Below are 27,983 nucleotides of genomic sequence, written 5' to 3'. Positions count from 1 at the left end.
TTCACTTTATTCTAGAAAAGCTGGTAAAAATTCACAGTTTTGTAACTGAAAAGTTGAAAAGGCAACATCACTTTAAGAGATATTATTGATATTATTACAAGAGTGAAAATAAAAAGTCTTAGTGAATTTCAAATCATCAAATGGAAAGATATACTAATTTTCTCTGTAAAATGTCTGATTTTCCTATGGGAATATAAAAATTGCTATTACATAAAATCTTATCCCCTATCCCTTTCTTCCCTCTGGGCCAATATTGTTATGGAAGACTCATTTAATTGCCTATGTAATATCCATTTCATCTTTGCTAAGAGAGTTCCAGTGTTCTCGAGGCAACAATACAGTCTCCAGCAATGGATGGTAATCAATATAAGATCATCTTAACACTATACTCCAATTTCCCAGCCTCAGTTTCAACTAGGGGTAACCCACCTATATTAATACCAACTGGTAGAAGTCTTTGTTGGGATGTTTAGGAAACTTTTACTCTCTTGATAAAAGAGAATTGATATGGCTCTGTCACCTTGCTTTGAATTTAGACTTGATATCTGGAGCTACAGGAGCTATCTTAAGTTCATAAAGAGCACATATAAATATAAATGGCAACATGCGAAGGATGCCACAGTGCAAAGACAGCTCCTAGATCCTAAGAGGCTTTGCTGAGTTTTGAGTGAAAGTCAGCAATATGCCTACTTCCAGACGTCTCAGTATTCAAGAAAAACCAGTCCATCTGATTAAGACACTGACTGAAGTATCCGTGACTTGCTTTTCTAACTGACACAATTCTCTCTCTGTAAAACAGCTCAGGGATTCTCAACGACAGCCTCTTTCTCCTTGTCTCTCTCTCTTTCCAAATATACATTCCACCATAGCTCTCAAACACAGTATATTCCTGCCATCTGAACTGCTCATCAGGTTCTGAATTCTCTCTGCAACCCAGCAGGCATGGGTCCTGTAAATGTAAATAGTTCTCTTCTATCAATGAAGACATTAGTCATCCTTATTTTTCCTCTTCAAAAGCTATATTAGTATAGGCGTATTCCATGACTCAGAAAATCCACTCCTGGGACTATTCCCAACAGAAATGCATATATATGTTCACAAAAAGAGATACAAGATTGTTGATAGCAGCAATGCTCACAAAGACTACAAGCTGTAAACAACCCAACGATCACCAACAGTAGAATGGATAATAAATGTGTGGTCTATTTACAGAAAAGAAAGAAAGAACAAACTAGAACTGAAAATACAAGCAACAATTTATGTTTCTGGGAATTCTCTGTTGGTCTAGTGGTTAAGACTGCATGAGTTCAATGTCAAGGGCCCAGGTTTGATCCCTGGTCCAGGAACTAAGATCCCATAAGCTGCACATTCAAGAAAAAAATTTGTCTCACAAACATAACATTAAAAAAGTATAATGTATTACTTTATTTAATGTGTTAAAACAAACAGACTAATCTATAGTGTTAGAACAAGATAACTGCTGCCCTTGGGAAAGGTAGTGACTGGATAGAGGCACAGGACAGAGTTACAGGGATGCTGATAATGTTTGGGTTCTAGTCTCCATGATGGTTACATGGATGTGTTCACTTTGTGAAATTATACCAAGTTATACATTTGCCTTTTTCTGTATGTAATACTTAAATAAGTTTTCACAAACAAACACAAAGGTTTACCCATGGCAAAAGTAATCATTAACATAGTTGCATTTCTCCCACTGGGCAACAAAGAGATCCAACCAGTCAATCCTAAAGGAAATCAACCCTGAATATTCATTAGCAGGACTGATGCTGGTGCTGAAGCTCCAATGCTTTGGCCAGCTGATGCAAAGAGCCGACTCACTAGAAAAGACCCTAATGCCAGGAAAAATTGAGGGCAGGAGAAGGAGGGGGAGACAGAGTATGAGATGGTTGGATGGTATCACGATCTCAGTGGACATGAGTTTGAGCAAAGGTGAAGATAGTGAAGGACAGGGAAGCCTGGCACGCTGCAGTCCATGGGGTCGGAAAGAGTTGGACACAACTGAGTGAATGAACAACAACAATTTCTCCCATAATCCTGTCTCTGGTTTCCTCTTTGTTTCAACTTTTTTCTCTCTTATTCCTCCAAAGAATTTTGTCTCTACCTACTTTTTTATAGCAACTTAATTTTTCCCTGATTTTTTAAATTTATTGATTGGAATATAATTGCTTTACACTGTTGTGTTAGTTTCTGACGTTCAAGGTGAATCAGCTATAGGTATATATACGTATACATATATCCCTCCCTCTTTAGCCTCCCTCCCACCTACCCTTCATCCCACCTCTCTAGGTCATCAGAGAGCACTGAACGGAGCTCCCTCTGCTATTGAGCAGCTTCCCACTAGCTCTCTGTTTTACACGTGACGGTACATGTATGTCAATGCTCATTCCCCAATTCATCCCACCCTCCCTTCCCCCAGCTCCCCATGTCCACAAGTCTGTTCTCTACATCAGCATCTTTATTCCTGTCCCTGTCTCTACCTACTTCATAAAACATATCGCAGCTGCTTTGTATTACAGCGTGTATATATGTAACTCCCTCCAGCACCAGAAGACCGTGATCTCCCTAAAGGCAAGGGTCACATCTGTGTCGCCTCATCCTGCAATGCACAAACGAGGTCAGGAAACACCTTGAATGGTATTTTAATTCCAAACAGCTTCTTAGGATACGTAGCAAAGATAATTTGTGTTTTTAAGATTACACAATCTAGTAATATGAAAATGTGAAACTCTGAAGGCAGCTGCAGTATAATGGAAGATTCATTGCATTAAAAATGAGCCACTTCATTTGTAAATCTTCACCTGCCACTCATTTAAGTTGTGGAGATTTACATAACTTCCCCTCTCAAATCTGCAGTTTTCTCACCTGAAATACGAGGAAAATAACGTTTGCCTCACAGAAACGCTGTCTCAAGAGAGCTGATGCATATGAGTGTTTTCTAAACTATACAAACCAGAGGCATTGTTCTTCACTGTCTAGTACTTCCTAGCCTTATTCATGTCATGAGTACCACACACCTACACTGGTAAAATGACAAAGCTTCTTAGGGCTGGAGGACGGAAACTGTGGACGCTGGCTGTAAAGCTGTATTCTAGAAAACCATTAATTCATTAGCATTAATTTATTTGAATTAAAAATTATGGCTCAAATGGGATCAAGATTTTTAGTCTCTCATGTAATAAGGGTGTCTCTACTGCTAAACTGAGCACAATCACAAAAAGTAGGTCTATGAGACAGATTAACACAAGCACCATCTGAAACCAAACAGGAGGATGATCCATCCTATTAAAGTAACCACACCACGAACTCAAATTCCCAAAAGTGAATTTATAATACTGTGTTTATTTATGTTTATGTGGGCCTTTGGGTGGCACTACAGGAAGAAAAACTCTAAGCAGCTTTTATTTACATCTCACATCTCTAATGAGAAGTTGTAAACAACTGATCAATAGCTCAGCAGGAAAGAAACACTTTTTCACACACTTTCCTAATCACCTCTGCTAGTCTGGAGATCCTTAAAACCATTAATGTATGAACATAACCGGATTCATTTATTTTCTAACAAATTATTTCTTAATTTTTTCCTCCCTACTTCACAAGAGAAAAAATTTTTAATAAATATATATGTGTGTGTGTTTGCCTCTGCGTGTGTGTGTGTGTGTGTGTGTGAGCAAGAGTATGATCTGGTGTTCTCTCTCTTAAATTACTGAGACATCAGTAGTGGGATGGGGAGGGTGAAGAGGAAAAATGACTATCATCCATCATTACATTAGCAAAGAGTCTGTTAAAAGAGTCTTACTTTTTCAATATTCCCCAAAGCTTGGGGAATACATTATACATATCACATATAATATTAAAATAACTACTTTTACGTTAGGAAAAAACAGCATATTGAACTTCTGATTTTACAAATATAGTTTGCTGAGATGAGACTAAATTGATTTTTTTAAGTGTGTTGATTTAAAGTAATGACAGGAAGCACACAGATATAGCGAAATTACACAGGAGGTGTATGGATGTCTAGAGATTTGTGGCTACTGGGGTAGCTGACATTGCTCCTGACATTCACTCATGCTTAGTCACTCAGTCATGTCTGACTCTTTGCAAGGCCATGGACTACAGCCCGCCAGGCTCCTCTGTCCATAGGATTTCCAAGGCAATAATAGTGGAATGGGTTGCCATTCCCTTTTCCAGGGAATCTTCCTGACCCAGTGATGGAACCTGTATCTTCTATGTCTTCTGCATTGGTAGGAAGATTCTTTACCACTGAGCCACCTGTTTCACTAGATGTGGGCAAAGTCACTTTCAGGATGCTGTCCTCTGGGTCAGTTCTAAAAGACTACTCTAATTCATATCTAGGATGGTAGAGATACAAAGTTATGCTGTAAGGTAAAATTACTTCCAATATAATTGAAAACTAATGATCTCAACATGTGATGATGGGAACTACAAATCTGGGAGACAAATGGAAGTGTGGAGAGTTAGAGGCTGCCCCAGACAATGGGTGGCAGGAATCCAAGGCCCCCGTCTCGGTTCTGAGACTGAGTACCTTTCAGCACACTGCCTCCGAGAACCTCAGCTTGCTCATCTATATGAGAATTAAACTGTCTCCTTCCAACAACATCAATCTAGGAGTCACAGTTTAAAACATTAACTCTGCATTAGGAGCACAGTTAGCTGTTAAGTATGACAAATGGACTTATGGTTAACTAAGCGGCCCATAAATTAAATTGTGATTTCTTCCACTCAATTTATGCACTTATTCAGAGCTCTATGTTAAAGAACTTTGTTCTTTTACAGTAAATTTTACCCCATCAAAGGAAGATAAGAAGAGTCCTCAGATGCTAACATTTTTTTTCCTGTCATTTAGTAGAGACCAAGCTACATACCAGTGACACGGATCTGACCTCCTGGATCAGAACAGAAGGACAGAACAACATGTACTCAGGGATCTACCTAAAGGTTTGAGAATCAAAGGAGCAAGTTATGTGTTCCCAGTCACCTTCGGAACTAAATTCAAAACCTTTTCTACTGCTTAGCATAACCAACTACTATCCACATCTCTGTAACCTTCCCTCAACCTCCATTAGAGCTCTGAAAACACACTAACTCTTCCTCACATAAAGTCTGCGACTGGACAGAGTACTAGAGCTGGAAAAAACTTGCTAGGTCATCTATTTCTGCTTCACATTTGATGTTCAAATCCCTCTGCAATATCTCAATACTCATACAGCATCTGCTAATACTGTAGGAGTGATTAGAAAGTCACAAGCAGCCAAAGCTTTCATTGTGCATTCTCTACACCTGCATTCATTGTTCTTCCTTTCAAATTCAATCCTCTCCTTCCTTGAAATTACCAGAATATCAGATCTGCTATGTGGAATATCAGAATATCAAATGAGTCTACTTTGGTCTCCTCTTCTCTAAGCTAAATATCATTATGGCCTTTCAGTTCAGTTCAGTTCAGTTGCTCAGTCATGTCTGACTCTTTGTGACCCCATGGACTGTAGCACACCAGGCCTACCTGTCCATTATGGCCTTTGGACTGCAGCACGCCAGGTCTCTCTGTCCATAACGGCCTTTACCTGCTCCTTTTAAGTCACAATTTCAAACCTTTTTAGTACCTGGTCATTATCTCCTAGATGTACTCTAGTGCAGCAGTCCCCAACCTTTTTGACACAAGGGACTGGTTTCATGGAAGACAATTTTTCCCTGGATGAGGGGCTGGGGGATGGTTTTGGGATGATTCAAGTACACTGAATTTATTATGTACTTTATTTCTATTATTATCAGTTCCACCTCAGACCATCAGGCATTAGATCCTGGAGGCTAGGGACCCCTACTCTAATGTCATAATTTCTCTTGGGAAACTTGCTATCCAAAACCAATTATAATCTCCTCCTTCCCACCTGCAAGTGTCTTGTAATCAGCATGGTGTATCAAGGTACAACCTTCTGTATCATTTTATTCCATCTCTCATTCGTGATTTCTTTCCCAAATTTATGGCACACAGATGAAACACAGTTGTAGTGCAGAGAGAAGCACCAGTGAAGCTCTAGGGCTTATCTCCGTATTTGAAACTGCTGTAGGAAAAATTTAGAGGTTCAGGCTAACATATAATGTCTGATTATAATTTGAATGTAATATAAAAATATAATTCAGTTCAATAAATATATTTCAAAATTCATTCTAATCTCTAAGGAAAATTAACAAAGTAATACTGAACAAAGCTAGATACCTACATATGCATTTATATATGTGTATATATATGTACTGTTCATGGGGTTCTCAAGGCAAGTATACTGAAGTGGTTTGCATTCCCTTCTCCAGTGGACTTATATGCAGAGTACATCATGAGGAACGCTGGGCTGGAAGAAGCACAAGCTGGAATCAAGATTGCCGGGAGAAATATCAATAAACTCAGATATGCAGATGACACCACCCTTATGGCAGAAAGTGAAGAGGAACTCAAAAGCCTCTTGATGAAAGTAAAAGAGGAGAGTGAAAAGTTTGGCTTGAAGCTCAACATTCAGAAAACGAAGATCAAGGTATCTGGTCCCATCACTTCATGGGAAATATATGGGGAAACAGTGGAAACAGTGTCAGACTTTATTTTTGGGGGCTCCAAAATCACTGCAGATGCTGATTGAAACCAGGAAATTAAAAGACGCCTACTCCTTGGAAGGAAAGTTATGACCAACCTACATAGCATATTAAAAAGCAGAGACATTACTTTGCCAACAAAGGTCCGCCTAGTCAAGGCAATGGTTTTTCCCGTGGTCATGTATGGATATGAGAGTTGGATTGTGAAGAAAGCTGAGCACCGAAGAATTGATGCTTTTGAACTGTGGTGTTGGAGAAGACTCTTGAGAGTCCCTTGGACTGCAAGGAGATCCAACCAGTCCATTCTAAAGGAGATCAATCCTGGGTGTTCATTGGAAGGACTGATGCTAAAGCTGAAACTCCAGTACTTTGGCCACCTCATGCGACGAGATGACTCACTGGAAAAGAGTCTGATGCTAGGAGGGATTGGGGGTGGGAGGAGACGGGGACGACAGAGAATGAGATGTCTGGATGGCATCACCGACTCGATGGACATGAGTTTGAGTGAACTCCGGGAGTTGGTGATAGACAGGGAGGCCTGGCATGCTGTGATTCATGGGGTCGCAAAGAGTCGCACACGACTGAGCGACTGAACTGAACTGATATATATGTAAACAAATACATTTTAATAAGCCTTATATTTTAATCATCAATTGCATCACAAATGACAGGGGGTGTGAATGATCACTCTTCCTAGATATTTGCATCATGCAGTATAAGACTGTGTTTATAAAAGCTATTTTTCAGAATTCACATCAACAATTATATATTAGTTCAGTTACTCAGTTGCATCTGATTCTTTGCAACCCCATGGACTGCAGCACGCGAGGCTTCCCTGTCTATCACCAACTCCCAGAGCTTTCTCAAACTCTCATCCACTGAATCTGTGATGCCATCCAACCATCTCATCCTCTGTCATCCCCTTCTCCTCCTGCCTTCAATCTTTCCCAGCATCAGGGTCTTTTCTAGTGAGTCAGTTCTTTGTGTCAAGTGGCCAAGGTATTGGAGTTTCAGCTTCAGTATCAGTCCTTCCAATGAATATTCAGAACTGATTTCCCTTAGGATGGACTGGTTGGATCTCCTTGCTGTCCAAGGGACTCTCAAGAGTCTTCTCCAATACTATACCTCAAAAGCATCAATTCTTTGGTGTTGAGGTTTCTTATTGGTCCAACACTCACATCCATACATGACTAGCGGAAAAACTACAGCTTTGACTAGATGGACCTTGGTTGGTAAAGTAATGTCTCTGCTTTTTAATATGCTGTCAAGTTTGGTCATAACTTTTCTTCAAGGAGTCTTTTAATTTCATGGCTGCAGTCACTGCATCTCCAGTGATTTTGGAGCCCCCAAAATATATATACTACTCTATACAAATACACTATAGAAACACAAATATGCTGTCACAAACCTTTATCAGTCTTGAAATGCTTCCCATTCTTTTGAACTTTGTAACTCTAGGATGAGAGCAGGGAAGGCCTAGCACACTCATTTTCATATGAACACACAAAACTTTCCCAAATTCATGTGGTTTGTAAACTACAGAGCCAAAAATACAGCCCAGACCTTTGGATTCCAGATCCAAGAATCAACTGTCTGAGCACCTAGATTGGTTCTAAGACTCAGTGCATCAGGTGTGATCCTTAATGGTCCCCTTTGACCCAATTTCTTGCCCATGCCTGCACTCGATTTGGCAGTCTTGTGGATATTTCTGTGTGTCCCACCGAAGAGAAAAGCACATGACTGTCACTTTGTCAATGGGTAACTATTTGCTTAAAATCTTAATCAGAGTGTTGCTAATCACAGACTGTGAGAGCCAGTTACTTCCATTAATATCCCCGGGGAGAAACCACAAGGACTCCAAAACCATTAGCCGCCTCTAGTGCTCGGCGCTAAGAGCCCTCTTAGGGGGGAAATCCACAAACAAGAAAAGTCAAAGCTAAGAGATTCAAGATTTATAAAAACTCAAAACTTACAGCCCCATCTTCCCCACCCCAAGTCAATGGACTCTTGCCACCACTGCAGACCCTGTGCTGCCTGAAACAAAAAGTCCCCTCGGGTGCACTGTGATATCATTGAGGGGTGTGATGGGGTGGGAGGTGGGAGAGAGGCTCTTGAAGGAGCAGATACATGTATATCTATGGCGGATTCACGTTGATATATGGCAGAAAGCAACACAATATTGTAAAGCAATTATCTTCCAAATAAGAATAAATAAATTTAAAAAAAGCTTCCAAATCTAGCTCACACTAGAGTCACTGGGGGAGCTTTTAAAAAATATAAGCACACAGGATCTTTCTAATACATGGGAGGTAGACTGTAGGACAAGGTAATCTTTTTTTTTCTCTTTAACAAGAGTCTGATGTGACTATGATGTATCTGATCCAAGCCTAGAATGTGTTAATCATAGGAAGTCAATTACTCTTGCAATGTTCCCAATCTCTCTCCTGCGACAACTTTCCTCTTCCTAGTCAATCATTCTCATTGGCATATAAATATGTCATAATATTTTCATAAAAACAATGTTCCCTTTGACCCCACATTCCCTCATTTCTCTACACAACTTGACTGTAAAACTCTTAGCTTTTTCTACACTCCTTCGATCCACTCTCTCACCTTCTAGTCTCTCAAAGCCATGCTACTCAAACTTTCACACCCACAGTCTGCCCACAGATCCACGTGATAACCTCCACATTTTCCAATCTAAAAGTCCATTCTCAATCTGCACCACACTTATCTGACCCAGTTGGTCATTCTTTCTTACCACTTTCTTCACTTAACTTCTATTTCTACACTCTCCTGAATTTCCTCTACTTCTCAGGCTAGTCCTTCTGAGTCTCTTTGTTAGCATTTAGCTCCTAATGGCTAAGTACTGGAGTCCTTCAGGTTTAGTCCTAAAATCTTTTCTGTATCAACACTAACTCTTTGTGTTACTGGATACAGTTCTAGGACTCTAAGTACCACCTGCATGCTGATTACTCATACACTCATGTCTTCAGCCCTGGACTCCCCTAAATGCCTGACTTATATCTCTCTATTCAGTGTCTGTCTCTGTGCAACCACATGGACTGTAGCCCACCAGGCTCCTCTGTCCATGGGATTCTCCAGGCAAGAATACTGGAATGGGTTGCCATGCCCTCCTCCTTCAGGGGACCTTCCCGACCCAAGGATCAAACTGGTATCTCTTATGTCTAAGCTACATTGGCAGGCGGGTTCATTACCACTAGCGCCACCTGGGAAGTCCTATTCTTTATTCTATGTCAAATTGAACACATTCAAAAACAGAACACTTGAGTTTACCTCCCCAAAGCAACTCTACCCTTGTTTCCCAACTCAATAAAGAACATCCCTCTTCATCTACATGCTCAGACATAATTCCTTGAGTCACTTTTGATCTCTTTTTTTTTTCTCTAAATTAGCAAATCCTATCAGCTCTACCTCCAAATATATCCCAAATTAGACCATGTCTCACCGCCTAACACATTTTGACTCTATTCCAAGCCTCTCACCAGAAATACTGTAATAGCCTCCTAAACAGTCTCCACGATGCTGTCTACTATCGTACCGCAGCCAGAGTGATCCATTTCAATATAAATGGGTTTTCACAACCCTTCATAGAAGGGTTCAAAGCCCTTCTATGACTTTGCATAACCCTCAAAATAAGTTCAAAAATAATTGCCACAGCCTACAATACATAAGTAATATCCTTTCCAACCGTTTTCCCTCATCTTGCTCTTGACACATTGCCCTTCTACCTCATCTTTGACACATTGCCCTTCTACCTCATCTTTTCCTACTTCAGGGCTTCCCAGGTGGCTCGGTAGTAAAGAACCCACCTGCCAACGCAGGAGACATAGGTTCATTCGCTGGGTAGGGAAGATCCCCTGGAGAAGGAAATGGCAACCCACTCCAGTATACTTGCCAGGATAATCCCATAAACATAGGAGGCATGCGGGCTACAGTCCATGGGGTCACACAGTGCTGGACACGACTTAGCAACTGAGCACTCGGCACGCTTGCATGCATTCCGAGCTCAGGACCTTTGCACTTGCTGCTCTTCCCAGCCAGCTCCAGTTCTCTGTGAGTAATTGCAAGCTTGATCTCTCACTTCCTTTGGTCTCTGCCTAAGAGCCATTTCCTTAGAGAAGATTGCTGCATCTAAAGAGATCTTCCTCTCTCTAGCCCCTTAATGTGTGTATTTCTCTTTATGGCACTTACCACCACCTGACACTATATTATACGCATGTTAGTTGTTTATTTATTTATTGTTTTACTTCTGCACCAGAAATTCAGCTCTTAAAATAGAGATTGTTTTGCGCACCAGCATATCCCTAGCAATTAGAATAGTACCTGGCAAAGAGGAGGTCGTTGATAAATGAGTGAAGGGATGAAGGAAAGAATGAGCAAATTTACCCTGAAACACATGCTCTCTCTTGGCCGTCTGCCTTAGTGCATATTTTCCCCTTTACCCAAAATGCCCTTCCTCATCATTTTCTATGCAAGGTGGATGCCTATTTATTCTTTAAATGCATCTCTGGTAGCATATTTCCCTGAAGCCTTCCCAGATAAGCCTCCCTAACTACACACACACACACACACACACATACAAACATACACACATCACCAAGCAGAAGGATCTGTTCTCATCTCTTTCTGTTTTCAAGATAAACTGTTTCTACCTTTAGTCTAGCACCTACCCATGAAGATGCGTTGTTTGCTTATATCTTCTCTCCATTGCCATACTACAAATTACTTAAGGCAGAAGTTGACTTATCTCTAAACGTCCAATGCCAAGCCATACTGAGAACCCAGTTATGTCAACACTATGTCTGATTGCTAGTGCTCACATAGCTATTACTATTTCCTCCTGTCTGTGCTAAGTTATTTTTATTAGAAGCTGCTGTTAATATTGTGATTACTCCACCTAAAAGTAGCTCATTTATTCTCTCTGCCTCACAGAAAAAGTGCCTGTAGATTTCAGGAATTAAATTCTAATAAAGTATATATTTGCTCACTATTGACTGAGAACTAAGTGACGCAAGCCCTCAAAATAGAAGTTAGCCTAGATACTGGAGTATATTACCTCATCCTAGTTACTAGCCATGGGTGAAAGAGTTTAAAGTAAGGTTAAATCAATAAAATGCCTTAACCTCTATCACATTGCCCCACTTTATAATGCAGACTGAAAAGGTACTATACTGTTGATGGGAATAGCATCCTTTTCAAGCAGCATCAGAAAAGGGTAGACCAGAAAAATGAACAACAGATGTGATAGCTATTGGAAGACACAATTCTTATGCCAAAGAAGCTATAAATTTCATGTTGATAAAACTGGCTTCTGCCATTAACTGCCTCTCTCCAAGACAATGCAAAACAGAGGTTTATCTTATTTCCAATATAGTCTTGGGTCACAAATGCACTGAATGCAATAAACTAGAAATGCTGTATCTCTATTAGCTTTTTAGCTTTTGCCACTTAGCATGCACACTATTTCCGTTAGATTTCAAACAATGTTTAGATGGAGACAAGGATGATTTTATGCACTTTATATTGATGAGGATTTTGAGGTTAGAAACTCAACACAGAGGTTAAGAAATTAAGTTCATAAAATAAGTGAATGAAAGAAACAGATTCCAAATTAGTGTCCAAATTCCACATACTAAGAGTTAAAAGTCCTGGATTCAAAATGATAGTCACTTAATTGTGTCCAACTCTCTGTGATCTCATGGACTAGCCCACCAGGCTCCTCTGTCCATGGAATTCTCCAGGCAAGAATACTAGAGTGTGTTGCCATTCCCTTCTCCAGGGGATCTTCACAACTCAAGGATCAAACCCAAGTCTTTGCAGGAGGATTGAAGGAGGATTCTTTACCTCTGAGCCCCAATTCAAAGGTCCAGCCAATTCAAAGATCCCCTGTTTCAAAGATCCAGTCAATTCACGCAGATATGGGGCTTTGGATACTTGTCTGGAGTTTGCTGGGACTGTTTCTTCAATTGTCGAATGAAAGTGTATCTTCAATTCCTAAAATTGTTGCTAGGACCTAAATATTAATGATTCCAAATTTCGAGTCACTTATGCTCTATGCATAATAAGATAATTAGTCCCTCCTCATGAGAAGATGACAACACAGGCATTACGTTTGGCTCCTAACATCTGTGCTGTGAGGATGACAGCAAGGTTCACTAGAATCACTGAAACCTGGTCATGTCAAAAAACCTTAGGAGGTCAAGAGATCAGTACAAAGCCTTACTCAGTCTTAATATCTGCATTAGAAACATACTTCTGTCTTTTGAGGAATCTGGCTATTTTCAGCTCTGTGGAACCTGCTAAGGAGGCCCAGGTGGCTTGGAAAGTAGAGCTGACACAGATCTGAAATCATTGGACAGTCTCAGCTCCACCTGTTTTTCATTTGTTTTTCCTCTTGAATATCTAGAGGGATTTGTTTCAGCCTCAAGCACTCAGTGAAGTTCCAGCTCAACCAAGAACTACTTCCTCTCAACTCAAGAGGTAAGAACTCCTACTCACAATTCCCAAGAGAGGGTCAGGGATGGTGTCACATACAATCATAGGGAAAGTTAGACATTGAACCATTCTCAGGTATTTCTGTAGCCCCACTGATACAATCAAACCAAACCCCTAAATACTAAGGCAGATCCTGCAAATTTCTTTGTCCACTGTGCAACAGCCTCAGTCAAAAGAGGATTCCTTTTTTTAAACTTTTTATTTTATACTGCAGTATAGTTGATTAACAATGTTGTGTTAGTTTCAGGTGTTCAGCAAAGTGAATCAGTTATATCTACACATATATCTATTCTTTTTCAAATCAGTTTCCCTTTTAGGTTTTTACATTATATTGAGCAGAAGTTATGACCAACCTAGATAGTATATTAAAAAGCAGAGACATTACTTTGCCAGCAAAGGTCCGTCTAGTCAAGGCTATGGTTTTTCCAGTGGTCACGTATGGATGTGAGAGTTGGACTGTGAAGAAGGCTGATCGTCGAAGACTTGATGCTTTTGAACTGTGGTGCTGGAGAAGACTCTTGAGAGTCCCTTGGACTGCAAGGAGATCCAACCAGTCCATTCTAAAGGAGATCAGTCCTGGGTGTTCATTGGAAGGACTGATGCTAAAGCTGAAACTCCAATCTTTGGCCACCTCATGCGACGAGTTGACTCACTGGAAAAGACTCTGATGCTGGGAGGGATTGGGGACGGGAGGAGAAGGGGACAACAGAGAATGAGATGGAAGGATGGCATCACCGACTCGATGGACATGAGTTTGGGTGAACTCCGGGAGTTGGTGATGGTCAGGGAGGCCTGGCATGCTGTGATTCATGGGGTTGCAAAGAGTCGGACACGACTGAGAGACTGAACTGAACTGAACTGAGCAGAGTTCCCTGTGCCTTACAGTTGGTCCTGTTGTTTACCCATTTTAAATACAGCATTGTGTACATGTCAGTCTCACACTCCCCGAGATGATTGTGTCTTGGTGAATCACTGACTGCTCCAGCTGAGGGACCACTCATTCTCAATACCCAATCACCTCTGACAGGAGTCCAAGTCTGGACAGAGAGAGATTTTTTTTTTTTCCTAGTTATCTTGGTGCTATATGTAAAACAAATCAGGGAATATTAGTTAAGCAAGATTGCTCCTCCCACTATGAGTCAATAAATGTTCCGTTCCGTCGCTCAGTCGTGTCCGACTCTTTGCGACCCCGTGGACTGTAGCCTACCAGGCTTCTCCGTCCATGGGATTCTCTAGGCAAGAATACTGGAGTGGGTTACCGTTTCCTTCTCCAGAGGAATCTTCCCGATCCAGGGATCGAACCTGGGTCTTCCACCTTGGAGGCAAACGCTTTAACCTCTGAGCCACCAGGGAAGCCCCAATAAATGTCATGTTGTACTTAATAAGTGTCAGAAAGTATTCTAAGAGATTCATATATATTAACTCATATTGCTCCACACCAAATTCCTATAAGGTAGGTGCTACTTCTGTTATTACCACTTTATAAATGAGAAAAGTGAGGTCCTGAGGGGTTAAGAAATTTGTTCAAGGTCACATAACTAGTAAGTCTCAGAGTCACGTCAAACTCAGGCAAACTGGCTCCACAGTCTATGCTGTCAGCCACAAATACAGATTCCCTCACACATGGCTTCAAGTTTGTGACCTTGATACATTTGGATTCAGTTCAGTTCAGTTCCATCACTCAGTCATGTCCGACTCTTTGCGACCTCATGAATCGCAGCACACCAGGCCTCCCTGTCCATCATCAACTCCCAGGTTTTACCCAGACTCATGTCCATCAAGTCGGTGATGCCATCCAGCCATCTCATCCTCTGTCATACCCTTCTCCTGCCCCCAATCCCTCCCAGCATCAGGGTCTTTTCCAATGAGTCAGCTCTTCGCATGAGGTGGCCAAAGTATTGGAGTTTCAGCTTTAGCATCAGTCCTTCCAATGAACACCCAGGATTGATCTCCTTTAGAATGGACTGGATGGATCTCCTTGCAGTCCAAGGGACTCTCAAGAGTCTTCTTCAACACCATAGTTCAAAAGCATCAATTCTTCGGCGCTCAGCTTTATTCACAGTCCAACTCTCACATCCATACATTTGGATTAACAGGGATGAATTTCAAAAACACATAATTGAGTGAAAAAATAAGATACAGAGAGACAAGTACAGTTCAAGTCCACATCTATAAATTTCAGAAATACTCAAAACAATATCATACATGATACCTTTTAAATTGGGCTTCCCAGGTGGCACTAGTGGTAAAGAACCCACTTGCCAATGCAGGAGATGGGAGAGATGTAGGTTCAATTCCTGGGTTGGGAAAATCCCCTGGAGCAGGGCATGGCAACTCCTTCTAGTATTGTTGCCTAAAGAATCCCATGGACAGGGGAGTCTGGTGGACTACAGTCCATGGAGTTGCATGAGTTGGACACGACTGAACCAACTCCATGCACACATGCAGGCACGCATGCACCTGGGACACACATCAAAATCATTACAGTCGTTACCCCTGAGGAAGGAGAGATGCTGGAATAGTGCTGGGGATAGTTCCAAGTGATTTTAACTTTACTGATAGTGTTTGACTTCTTCAAGAGAATCTGAAATGCATAAGGCATAATGGTAATAATTTGCTCATGCCCGTGGATGGAGGAGCCTGGTAGGCTGCAGTCCGTGGGGTCGCTAAGGGTTGGACACGACTGAGTGACTTCACTTTCACTTTTCACTTTCACACATTGGAGAAGGAAATGGCAACCCACTCCAGTGTTCTTGCCTGGAGAATCCCAGGGACGGGGGAGCCTGGTGGGCTTCTGTCTATGGGGTCACACAGAGTCGGACACGGCTGAAGTGACTTAGCAGCAGCATCAGTAGCTGAGTCTTAGGTATATTAGTGTTTATTATATTAATCTCTGGCCATTTCTGTATTTTAACCTTAAAAACAAACTATATATATTTTATCTCCTCTGTCTTCTTGTGCCCTCCCAATTTCAATTTTGGTTGAGATAATACAATCCAGAGTATTGCATCTTGGAAAACAAAATCATAATGATGATCCATGCAGGGCTAGTTAGCCTAATGTAAACTACAGTGAGTATATTTCCAACTTGATGAAAATAAATTAACAATCTATTAGAACTTCAACTGAGCACATGTAAACAAGCACAGTATCAAACAGTAATTATCAGAGAACATAACCTTAAAAAATATGGAGGAGAGTTTGTCTCTACGACATACTTGGCAGTCTCTTCTAGAATAACAACAAGGCTAAGTAAGAATGACACACTATAGCTAGACACTAGACATCACTGGTACCTTAATTAGGATAATTTTTGCAGTTATTATCTCCCTTAGTAAGAATGAGTTATTTTAGAACAGGGTTCATGTAGCCATTGACTGGCACATGGTGTGGGTCTCATTAAATGCTGGATGAATAAACAAAGAAATGAAGACATGTTCCATAATATCTTTGATTTAAACACTACAAAATATTCAACTGTTTGAGCAATAGGGTGGTAAATGAGGCTGAAGCTTAAAATTCTTGTAACTGGACAGACAGGACTTTAGGGGGTTGTTAGTGATTTGTATATCCTTAGATAAAAATTAGAATTTCCCCTTGTCATAGAAATTCCTTTGTTTTCAGACAGACTACCTTGTCAAGCGTTTCCAACCATACAAATATGTCAACTTCCTAGTCTCTTCACTATAAAATTGCTTCAACTATTGAAGCAGTTGCTTCTATCTGAGATATGTTTACTCAGTAATTTAAATAGGATATATTTTGAACAGAACCAAGTTCATGCAGAGTTAAAGAATTCTCCCCTGCATCTACTGCGCAAATTTACTGCGCAATTTGAAAATCATTGTTCATTCTTAGAAGATCTGTCTTATTTGTATAAAGCGTTTGTGAGGCAAGATCCTGCAGGACCAATGCTCTCTGCAATCTACTTTGAAAGATACATGGTGGAAACATATAATGCTACCTAGACTGATATCTCGGAGAAGGCAATGGCAAGCCACTCCAGTTCTCTTGCCTAGAAAATCCCATGGATGGAGGAGTCTCGTGGGCTGCAGTCTGTGGGGTCGCTAAGGGTCAGACACGACTGAGCGACTTCACTTTCACTTTTCACTTTCACACATTGGAGAAGGAAATGGCAGCCCACTCCAGTGTTCTTGCCTGGAGAATCCCAGGGACGGGGGAGCCTGGTGGGCTTCCGTCTATGGGGTCACACAGAGTCGGACACGACTGAAGTGACTTAGCAGCAGCAGCAGCAGACTGGTATCTGTTGCTCCTCATCTGGTATTATTTAAAATGGAATAACCTGAACATTTGGAAATGTGCTGATAAGTACCATGATTGCTTCTTCTAGACCAGGAGTGGCCAGAGCATGTCTTACACTAGGAGTGTTTCTCCTAAAGGACACGCATGCTTCACTCTCAACCATCCTGCAATAAAAAACCAATGAGCCTTGGAAGAGGACTGAATTGAATACCCTTATTCTCTCTCTGAAACCTGAAGGAGTAGTTCCCAGTCCTGGGGAAAACAAAGAATATCCATTATGCAGAGGATTAGATGATTGATTGGTATCACTGACTTGATGCACATGAGTTTCAGCAAGCTCCGGGAGCTGGTCATGGACAGGGAAGCCTAGTGTGCTGCAGCCCATGGGGTTGCAAAAAGTCAGACATGACTGAGCGACTGAACTGAACTGAACTGAGAGATAGGCTAGGAGCTAAACAGAGATAACCAGAGAGCTCTCGCAAAGAAGGACACAGCCTATGGACTTTCTGAGCAGTGATAGTTAATGTAAGTCTATAGATTTCCATTCTTGGCAGTGCTATACACATCGCTTTCCTCAAGAATTCAGTAAATTATTCTGAAGCCCCACAGTCTGGTTTTCTTTAAAATTTGAAGAGAAGAGTAACAAAGCTCCTGCATCTCAGTGGTTCAGAGTAAAGAATATTGACAGAAATATCAAATGAATACCAAGACATGTTTGTGGAACACGGAAATATTCCTCAATATTTCCGAGAAACTACCTGGTGAGAGAAACACAACAAAGGAATAATAATAATTAAAAAAAAAAAAAAACAGCAATCCACTGAATGAACCTAGCTTCCAGGACTTGAAAATAAATTAAAATGAATTTATTTAGTGTTGAGGAGGTCAGGAATTTTTTTCAGTTACACTGATTCTGCAGCATTAAAATGTAATGTGACTTTCAGTTGTTTCCTGTTTGATCTTCTAAATAACCTACCAACGCAATAGAGTTAAAACTTGAGCAACATAAACTATTAAGAATAAGTGTTACTAAGTTTAATTCCAAAAATTTAGTTATCAAAAGTCACTTAAAGAATATCATCCAAATTACCTGTTACAGCCAAATTACTCTGCAATATCACTTTATATGTGTTTCTATGGATGAAATAAAACCCAGAATTTTCCTTAATGCTGTTCATATTATGATAATTATTAGTTTTAAGAAAACATTTGCAAGTGAAATTGCTTTTTACCAGAATAAAGGCCTTTCTTGAACAATAAAGAAAATTAAACATACAGATCAAAATTTCAGATATAATCTAAGATTGCGTATGGCACACATTCTTTTTACCTTAAATTAAGAGAAAGAATAAGGATAAACCACAGACTAACGCGTGCATTTGGTATTTTATAATACCAGGAGGGACAAAAGGCAAGACAAGGAAGAACAGGAAATACTAAATGCCGAGTACCCAGGATTTCACAAGCTAAGAACCTTACAGATACTAACGCATTTAATCTTTAGACCTACCCTATGAAGGCAGAACTATCGTTAAGCACCATTCTGAGACACAGGGATCTATCACAGAGCCAGGAAAATACTATAAGGCTGTCAACAGTGTAAGTTACTGAAGGATATAGGGACACATCAACATCCTTAAAAACAGTTATGTCTTTGAAAGTTACATGCTATGAGAGTAAATTTTTGCTCCCACTTTTCACATTCACTTTTGGCCCACAAAAGGTTTTTTGGCCTTCTCCAACAAACAGGAAGAGAGTCTATGCCCTTCCATCTACCCTTCTCACTCCATTCCAAGGAAGAGGAAAAACTCATCTGATTGCTGAGAGTGGGGAGAAAAAAATGGGGTCAGTGAAGCTTAGCCTGTTGTGAGGTCTACCTGCTCACAGGCCGGACACATTCTGAGCTGCCAGGTAGGCACAGTAGCTCAGGACCCAGACCTGACTTTACATGTAAATGTTGGGAACAAGGTGGTGCAGTGGTAAAGAATCTGCCTGCCAGTGCAGGAGACACAGGGGATGTGGAGAAGGAAATGGCAACCCATTGCAGTTTTCTTGCCTGGAGAATCCCATGGACAGAGGATCCAGGCAAGGTACAGTCCATGGGGTCACAAAGAGTCAGACCCAACTGAGCGACTAACACACACAAATGGTTAGAAACAATGCAGGAATGCACAAAGTTCAAAAGAATTCTCCTTTCCCACCATCCCAAAAGTATCTCTCTCCTACTATTAACTGCTTGACTACTTGCTATTAACAGCTTCTTGCAATTCCTCTTAGAAAAAAATATTTTCCAAATATTTAGATATGAGTATTTCTTTCCATATTTAAGATAACTAAGTTCAAGGAGATCCAACCAGTCCATTCTGGAGATCAATCCTGGATGTTCATTGGAGGGACTGATGCTAAAGCTGAAACCCCAATACTTTGGCCACCTCATGCGACGAGTTGACTCACTGGAAAAGACTCTGATGCTGGCAAAGGTTGGGGGCGGGAGGAGAAGGGGACGACGGAGAATGAGATGGCTGGATGGCATCACCGACTCTGTGGACATGAGTTTGAGTGAACTCCGGGAGTTAGTGATGGACAGGGAGGCCTGGCGTGCTGTGATTCATGGGGTCGCGGAGAGTCGGACACGACTGAGCGACTGAACTGAACTGAACTGAAGTTCATGTGAAAAGAAACAAACAAAGCATATAACTTGTGTGTGATAACCTGTGTTTTTAAAACTCAAACACAAAGAAGGGAAGTAGTTATATCAAGGTTATGGCTGTAAAAGTGACTTTCTTACTCTACAGAGACTTTACATTTTCAGTTTCTTGCTATGAGAAGAAAACAGCATAATCTAAAACATGTATCACTATATAGTTTTAATTATAAAAGGAACATATTTCCATTAAAATTCAAATAATATAGAAATATGTAAAGCAAAAAGCAAGTTTCTGCCATCAAACTCCCTAAAGGTAACTGCCATTAACAATTTTGAATGCAGACACACACACACACACACACACACACTTGCATAAGTGCACAGATATTTTAAATAGAGAATCATTTATAAATTCAAATTTTTTCAGGAGAAAATAAATTTACATAGACATATAAATCTTCACCTGGATAAAGCTTGGTTCTCTAATCTGTATTACATAACTATAAAGAAAAATGCCATGCTGCCTAAACTGTATTGGTGTCTGGAAGCCAAAGGCCAAAACTAGTGATTGATATTCATTTTTCACACCATGGCTGTTTAAGAAACTATACCACCAACCTTTCACATTGTTTTTCACAATTTCCAGGTCACCCCCTTGCACCAGGTTGGCACGAAACATTACTGCCTGGAATTCCCAGTTATTAACCTGGCTCCAGACTTTGGATAGGTGGAATCAAAGGCACATTCACTACCTCCAGTCTGAGTGACTTACGGAGTGCTAAGATGGGCAGGGGATAAGTGGTCCATCTCTCTCATTTTGAGAATGGCTTCATAAAGACTTTATCGATGTTATCTACCACATGTTCCTCAGTGCCAAGGTCAGATACTGAGCCAACATGGCGATTCACTGATTCTCAAGTTCCTCCAAGTTAAGCAAATAATTAGTGCTTTAGAGAATGATCCAGCTAGCAACTACCCTTCTCCCCTCAAAAAAGAGATTCATTTTGTGCCACTAAGTTTTATTTAAAGACCATGCAATCGAATCCCAGCTGGCTTCATTGAAGCAGCAACGTGGGCAATCAGTGACACCAACTGCAATGCTATCGTTTCTATAAACAGTAATGAGAGGGGGTAGGATGGTACTAGAAGCTTATGTATAAACAAGAAAGATCATTTCAGCAAGAGAGACTTGTCTTCCAGACTCACAGTATCTTTCTGATATTCACCCTAGGAAACAAATACCCTGCAACATTTAATGGCATTAGAAATAATATTCAGACATGGCAGTCATAACATTGTACAATGAAAATAACATAGTGTAAAGGTAGCAATTTCATAGACTGAACTGTTCAAAGGAAAGCTACATTGTTTCAAGATATTCCAGGGAAATGAAGAGAACAGATCTGTAAGTATTCCCTGAATGTCTCTTTCTAACCCTGATACCAGAGAATAAAACTTGCACCTTTCTTAGAAACTGATGTGTGACATCTGGGTGTGAACAAAAGGACTTGGGTTGAGGGAGGGACAGAGAAGAGGCAAAACACAGATAACTAGGCAGGACATCAAATACCAGCAGTGATGAGCAGGCTTGAATTGAGTCGTAGGCTAATTCTTTGTAAAAAAAAAAACAAAACGCTTTTTCATATCTGCTTCTTATTTTTATTCAAACACTCTCTTCCAATAAAGTATACAGAGATACTATTCCTCTCCATTAGAGCCCCCATCTGTCCCACCCAGCAATACCTTTTGAACTCTTAAATGCTTTAACAAGCTCTGGGAGATAAACACAAAACCCAGGAAGAATTAATTATTCCTTCCTTGGGATGACTCTTACCATAGACCATTAACTCAGGTAAGAGACTGTTAAACTATAATGAAATAATGCTCTCAGGTACTCCACTTTGGGCATGTATCAAATACTGCCTAATATGGCAGCTCCTGCTTGTCCTTATCTCTCTCTTTGCTGGGTTTCCTGTGCCTAACACAGAGCCTAGCAGCAATTGGTTCTCAAAGAATGTTTGATAAAAAAAAAAAGGCAACCCCTGAAGTCAGAGACATGTTTCTTTAACTTTCTATCCTAATATGGATAAAGACAGGAAGAAGGGAGGGGTGCCAGCTGTGGAGGGCTATTTGGCATGACACATACATCCTAGGCTTCCAGAAAAGTCTGACTTCACTCCACTCTTTTGCTTTACTTAACCCAAGAGGCAAGCAAATGGACTGCTGCTCCATGACCCAGATGGAGCATTCAGCCCAATCCCTTCACCATAAAGTACTGCCCTGGTTTTCTTCACATGCACACAGCTCTTAGTTTATAAGCTGAGAGAAAAACAATTTTATTTGCATTTTCCTTTGGCAAAACTGCAGCAGAGATGAGAGCTGCCATGTAGGCACTGTTTTTCAAGTAATGCAGCTAGTTCATTTTCAGGAACTCGGGGGCATTAATAGGTATTATAGTTTCCACACAGCAGAGTAGGTACAAAGGAGCACCTGAGTCCTTAAGCACCTTGCAAATAAAGTACCACTTTGAAAGAATCATCTCAAATATCAATGGAGCTTCACTGCATTTTGGGGAGGGAAGATGAATATCATTTAAGAAGCAATCTACTCACTAGTCTCAGAGCAACAACTAACTTACTGCTGCTGCTGCTAAGTCACTTCAGTCGTGTCCAACTCTGTGCGACCCCATAGACGGCAGCCCACCAGGCTCCTCTGTCCCTGGGATTCTCCAGGCAAGAACACTGGAGTGGGTTGCCATTTCCTTCTTCAGTGCATGAAAGTGAAAAGTGAAAGTGAAGTAGCTTAGTCGTGTCCGACTCTTAATGACCCCATGGACCGCAGCCTACCAGGCTCCTCCATCCATGGGATTTTCCAGGCAAGAGTACTGGAGTGGGTTGCCATTGCCTTCTCCACACTAACTTACTAGATGATGACAAAACCCCAAAAACCAATACATCAATTCATTATATCCTACAGATGGTATCATAGAGAAGTTAAAGTGATTGACTAGAAAAAACCTTAAACTGAGCCAAATAATCTTCCATTAAATTTTATTATGTTAAACTCTACTGCCTTACTACCCATTGGGATAGACCAGATAACAAATGACCTTAAAAATCTAAGTTATTTACAAAGAGAAGTTTTAAATTTCTCCAATGTGCTAAATGCCCACCAAGGGTCACACAGTCCTATCACTGCAGACACTCAGGGACACCGAGTGATGGAACCACCACACCTTGAACATCATCAGAAGGTCAGAAGTAGAGAGAATTGTGCTCTGGTTATTAAAGCTTCCACATGGAAGTGATGTGTGTCACTTCTGCTCATGTTTCCCTAGCTAGTGCAAGTCATATGACCACACCTAAGTTCAAGGGAAGGTAATAATGCCATGCATCCTGCAATGTGCCCAAGAGAAGAACCCAAAATACTGGGTAAACAGTGGTAATGCCGACTACATAGGCACTTAGCAAATTGCTTTTAAGTACTGCAAGACAAATGAACTAAGAATAAGCACTAATTTTTTGAATTTAACACTGAAAATGTCACATAAAAACAACAAAAATCCCTTTGAAAATGAAAGCCATAAAAAACAATGATCATTTTGTATATTTTATGTTTCACATTCATTTTACCCATTGGAGCGGTACTGAAACAGTGGAGAATTTTATACTTACAACATAAAAACCATCTCAAATAAAGATTCTATGACAAAGGCCCATGTAGTGAAAGCTATGATTTTTCCAATAGTCATGTGAGAGTCAATGTGAGAGCTGGACCATAAAGAAGGCTGAGTGCCAAAGAACTGATGCATTCAAACTGTGGTGATGGAGAAGACTCTTGAGAGTTCCACAGACAGCAAGAGATCAAACCAGTCAATCCTAAAGAAAATCAACCCTTACTATTCATTGGAAGGACTGATGCTGAAGCTGAAGTTCTAATACTTTGGCTATCTGATGGGAAGAATCGATTCATTGGAAAAGACCTTGATGCTGGGAAAGATTGACGGCAGGAGGAGAAGGAGGCAACAGAGGATGAGATGGTTGGATGGCATCACCAACTCAGTGGACATGAGTTTGAGAAGACTTCGGGAGATGTTGAAAGACAGGGAAGGCTGGCATGCTGAAATCCATGGTAGCAAAGAGTCAGACATGACCAAGTGACTAAACAACAGGAAGCAAAGGTAGACTGGAGCTGAAAACAGCGGCATAATGCCATCTTTGTAGAGGATCCCTTCCTGGGAAGTGAACCAAAAGCAATAGTCACTTTGCCATGGAACATTCTTTCTTGGATCAGCTGACTGTCCTGTACAGGAGCTAAAGCCTGTACCCCTCAGACTCCCTGATGCAACCTGACTCTAAATGAGCAGTCTCAATTTAGATGTCAGCACTGTACTTGAAAGGAAGGGTCTGCCTGGGTTTTGGTTGTGTGTTTTTATTAGGATGGATAAGTATTTTTGCCTAGTATTTCAATCCCCCATCAAGGCCACTTGGTGTGGGTGGACAGTTCAATCTCTAGACATTTGATAATCCTCTGTGCTATCAGGCTGAGCAGCGCTAATTGACCAATTATCACAGAGGAGTGATGACTATACAAAGAAGGAGAAAAGACTAAGATTTGACTTTCCGGAGTTGCTTGGGGTAATAAGACAAGCACATTGCTTCCCCGGTTAGGTGTGCGTGCATGCACACCCACACGCACACACGTTACTCCTGCCACAGGGACCAGTTGCCAAAGTGCTGTGTCCCCTGTCAGGGTGATGCCTACCGGAGCTTTCTCAGGGTCTCCTTCTGAGGCACCAGAACGGTCTCTCCTGGTGAAGTGATGATAAAGCTGTAACCTTGACACCCCTCTTTGATAGAATTCTTCTGCTTTCTTCTCAAGTAGATCTTGAGAGAAACAGTTGTAGGCATTACAGCTCTTGCTTTAATCTCTGAGCTTCCATTTCTTTGTAAAAGTCCCATCTCTAGAGAAAAGTGAAACTGCTTTACTCACCCTTTAAGCTGAAAATATAGTATTTTACCAGGTTAATAAAAATGCCATATACTCTGAGCAGAATTGTTTAAAATTTTAAACGTATTACCTGTCTTTTAACATACAGTCTCCCATGAAAACAAAAACAAACAATTTTTATTTTGAGAAATGGAAAAAAAGAATCATAACTGACTGGAAATAGCCTTAAACAATTTATTTAATCTTGTCCAAGATTGTCTTCTATTTGACATTTTATGCTATCTCCATTCTATGAAAGTACAAAGGATTTATAAACTAATATAATGGATAAACTAGACAATGTAATAATATTTGATATTGCAGAAGAAAGACAAGAGTAATAAAATGTTTTTATTATACTAAGAAGCTCAAGAATTAGTAATAATTATTTTGTATTTTCTTAATCCTACTTATTAAATAAAACCTAAATAGAATATTAAAATATTGATAATTTCAAAAGTTCAACAATCTATCAGGAGAATCTTTTAACCTCTTATATAACAAATTATGTTACTTTTTTCCTGTGGCCCTTAATCCCTCAACTGTAAAATGATGGGGCAGAAGTAGCTTGCATAAAACCTTTTACTCCATGTTAACATGTTTCAAAATATTACTGTATTTCTCTTTCAGTAAGTTTAAAAAATTTAAATTGTGCACTCCAGCTCTATTTATATAAATTTGCTCCATGGAAATGTATTTGATGTTTTTACTTCAATTTGCATTCACAAACTGGCATAATATATCATGCAGAGTTGTTCATGCTAACAGTAAAAGTCACATGAAAGAAATCACTTTAAAATGGAACTCAATAATAATATATAAAATATACTGAGCATGTCATACATGGTAGACTCAAAGTTCTTAGCACAATGCCTGGCATATAGTAAGAACTCAATAAATCTTTGAAAGTGTGAAATTGTTAGTCACTCAGTCATGTCCCACTCTTTGTGACCCCATGAACTGCAGGCCACCAGGCTTCTCTCTCTGTCCATGGGATTCTCCAGGTCAAAACACTGGAGTGGGTAGCTGTTCCCTTCTCCAGGGGATCTTCCCAACCCAGGGATCAAACCCTGGTCTCCTGCATTGCAGGCAGATTCTCTACCATTTGAGCCACCAGGGAAGTCCCAATAAATCTTTAGCTGTTATTAATTCATTTAATCTTTACCACAACCTATGAGATAAGTACTATTTTCAAAGTAATTTACATTTCTGCAAGGTCATGTAAGTTATCCAAAATTATAAATTAATAAAAGCCACAATTCAAACAAAAGCAATATAGTGTCCAGAAACAATCACTTAGCAATTCTATACATTACCTCTGTCTGGGGAAAGGGTATAAAAGGGACCTTCATCTTTACCTGTGACTATATCCTTTTACAAAAATTCCTCTAGAGTGACAGTTCCCTAAATAACCAAACACCCCACTAAATCACAATGCATATATAAAGTGCAACAGTTTTCATAGGTTCACATGTTAAATCTAGGATTCAGTAAGAAAGAGGAAGCAGGCTAGAGCTATCATTATTCCTACTTTTTTCAGATGAAAATACTGACTTTGAAAAATCCTCAGTAATTTTATTGAGACTGTTTTATAACTGAGTCTTCTAAGTCTCATGATTTTGCAACAACCTATGCTTCTCCATCACACATATTATCACCTCTGTTTGGATCTGTTACCATTTGAAAGACTGATTCTGTATGTAAATGAACATGCTATCTATTTTTACAAGAAGTCTTTATCATACACCATATATACCTTAAAAATTTTCACATCTAGGAAACAAATACCCATTATAATCTGTTCATGTTTTACTTTATGTAGATAAGGAAAACTGAAATAATATTAACATACATCTCTGTTGGCTTCCTGAAATATGTATTCAAAACATAAAACTTCAACATCAAGCATGTTCATTTAGAATATAGTGATTTGATATCTTTCAGCACTTATAAATATGGTGGCAAAAGATAATGTCTAAATCATCTTCTGAACTGAATAAAAGTCAAGATATGAGATCTCACTGCTGATTTCATTTCAAAAATGTATGTTCTCATACTTCACATATACTTAAAGTATCTAATTCTTTTAAAAGTTTTATTTTTCATTTACAGTGGTGAGGAAGCAGCAAGTCAGAGTTTTAGAAAGGATGAATGAAACCTATATATACTCTAATCTTTCCAAATATAATCTGCAAAGCTCCAGTACAGACTGAAAATAGGTACTTAACCAAATGAATCAGATCCCCCAGAACAACATATCAAGTTTTAAACCTGAAACCTATTATAATATCATTAAATTCTGAACATTAAAGTTACTTGGAATTAATGGACCAAAAATTATTTTTACAGAGGCACGTGTTTAGACATAATTAGGAGCACCTTTTCTCTCTCCTCACATCCCGTCCCCATTTTGTAAACAGAAAACCAAAAGCCACAAAACTTGGGTTAGCATTTGCAAGACTACTAGACAACCCACTTTAAAAAGAACTTACATCATAAAAAAAGAGAGAGATGGACAATTGAAAGTGTGGTAAACAGCTCACTTCATCCGCAAGTCTTCAGCAGAAAAGAATCACACTTACTTGGTTGTAGTTTTTTTTTTATTAAAAATTTTAATCGTTTTTTCAATATCGCGGGTCATTAAAAGGGTCTGGTTTTCTTACTTTCTCTTCCTGAGCTTTTCCTGAGGGACCTAGTCGGCGAAACCCAGACCTAATCGGGGCTCTTTTGTTTCAGCATCAGTTCACAGATTGCTTGATCTCCAGGGCAAAATGTACTCTCTATGACGATGGCCGTATGTCTACTTCCCAGACAAAACAAGAAAAACAGAAGATAACCTGCCTCGCCAGCCACCTGTTTAAAAGTCCCCTCTCCTGTCGAAAGCATTGGCAACTTCTCAAGAGGAGACTTTGAGCAACTCCAAGTCGCACGCCGCCCTCGCAAG

At 40.1% G+C, this 27,983-nt stretch overlaps 1 protein-coding gene across 2 annotated transcripts in view; it reads right to left on the bottom strand.

The window, feature by feature from the left end:
• Positions 1 to 27,983, bottom strand: part of FGF12 (fibroblast growth factor 12) — a 638,357-nt gene that overhangs the window by 402,581 nt on the left and 207,793 nt on the right. The window lies entirely within an intron of this gene.

The sequence above is a fragment of the Moschus berezovskii genome, chromosome 1, assembly GCF_049115385.1.
Source record: "Moschus berezovskii isolate FMDL1 chromosome 1, NW_MosBer_1.0, whole genome shotgun sequence".
Taxonomy (NCBI): Eukaryota; Metazoa; Chordata; class Mammalia; order Artiodactyla; family Moschidae; genus Moschus; species Moschus berezovskii.
This window is presented reverse-complemented; position numbering and strand designations above follow the sequence as displayed.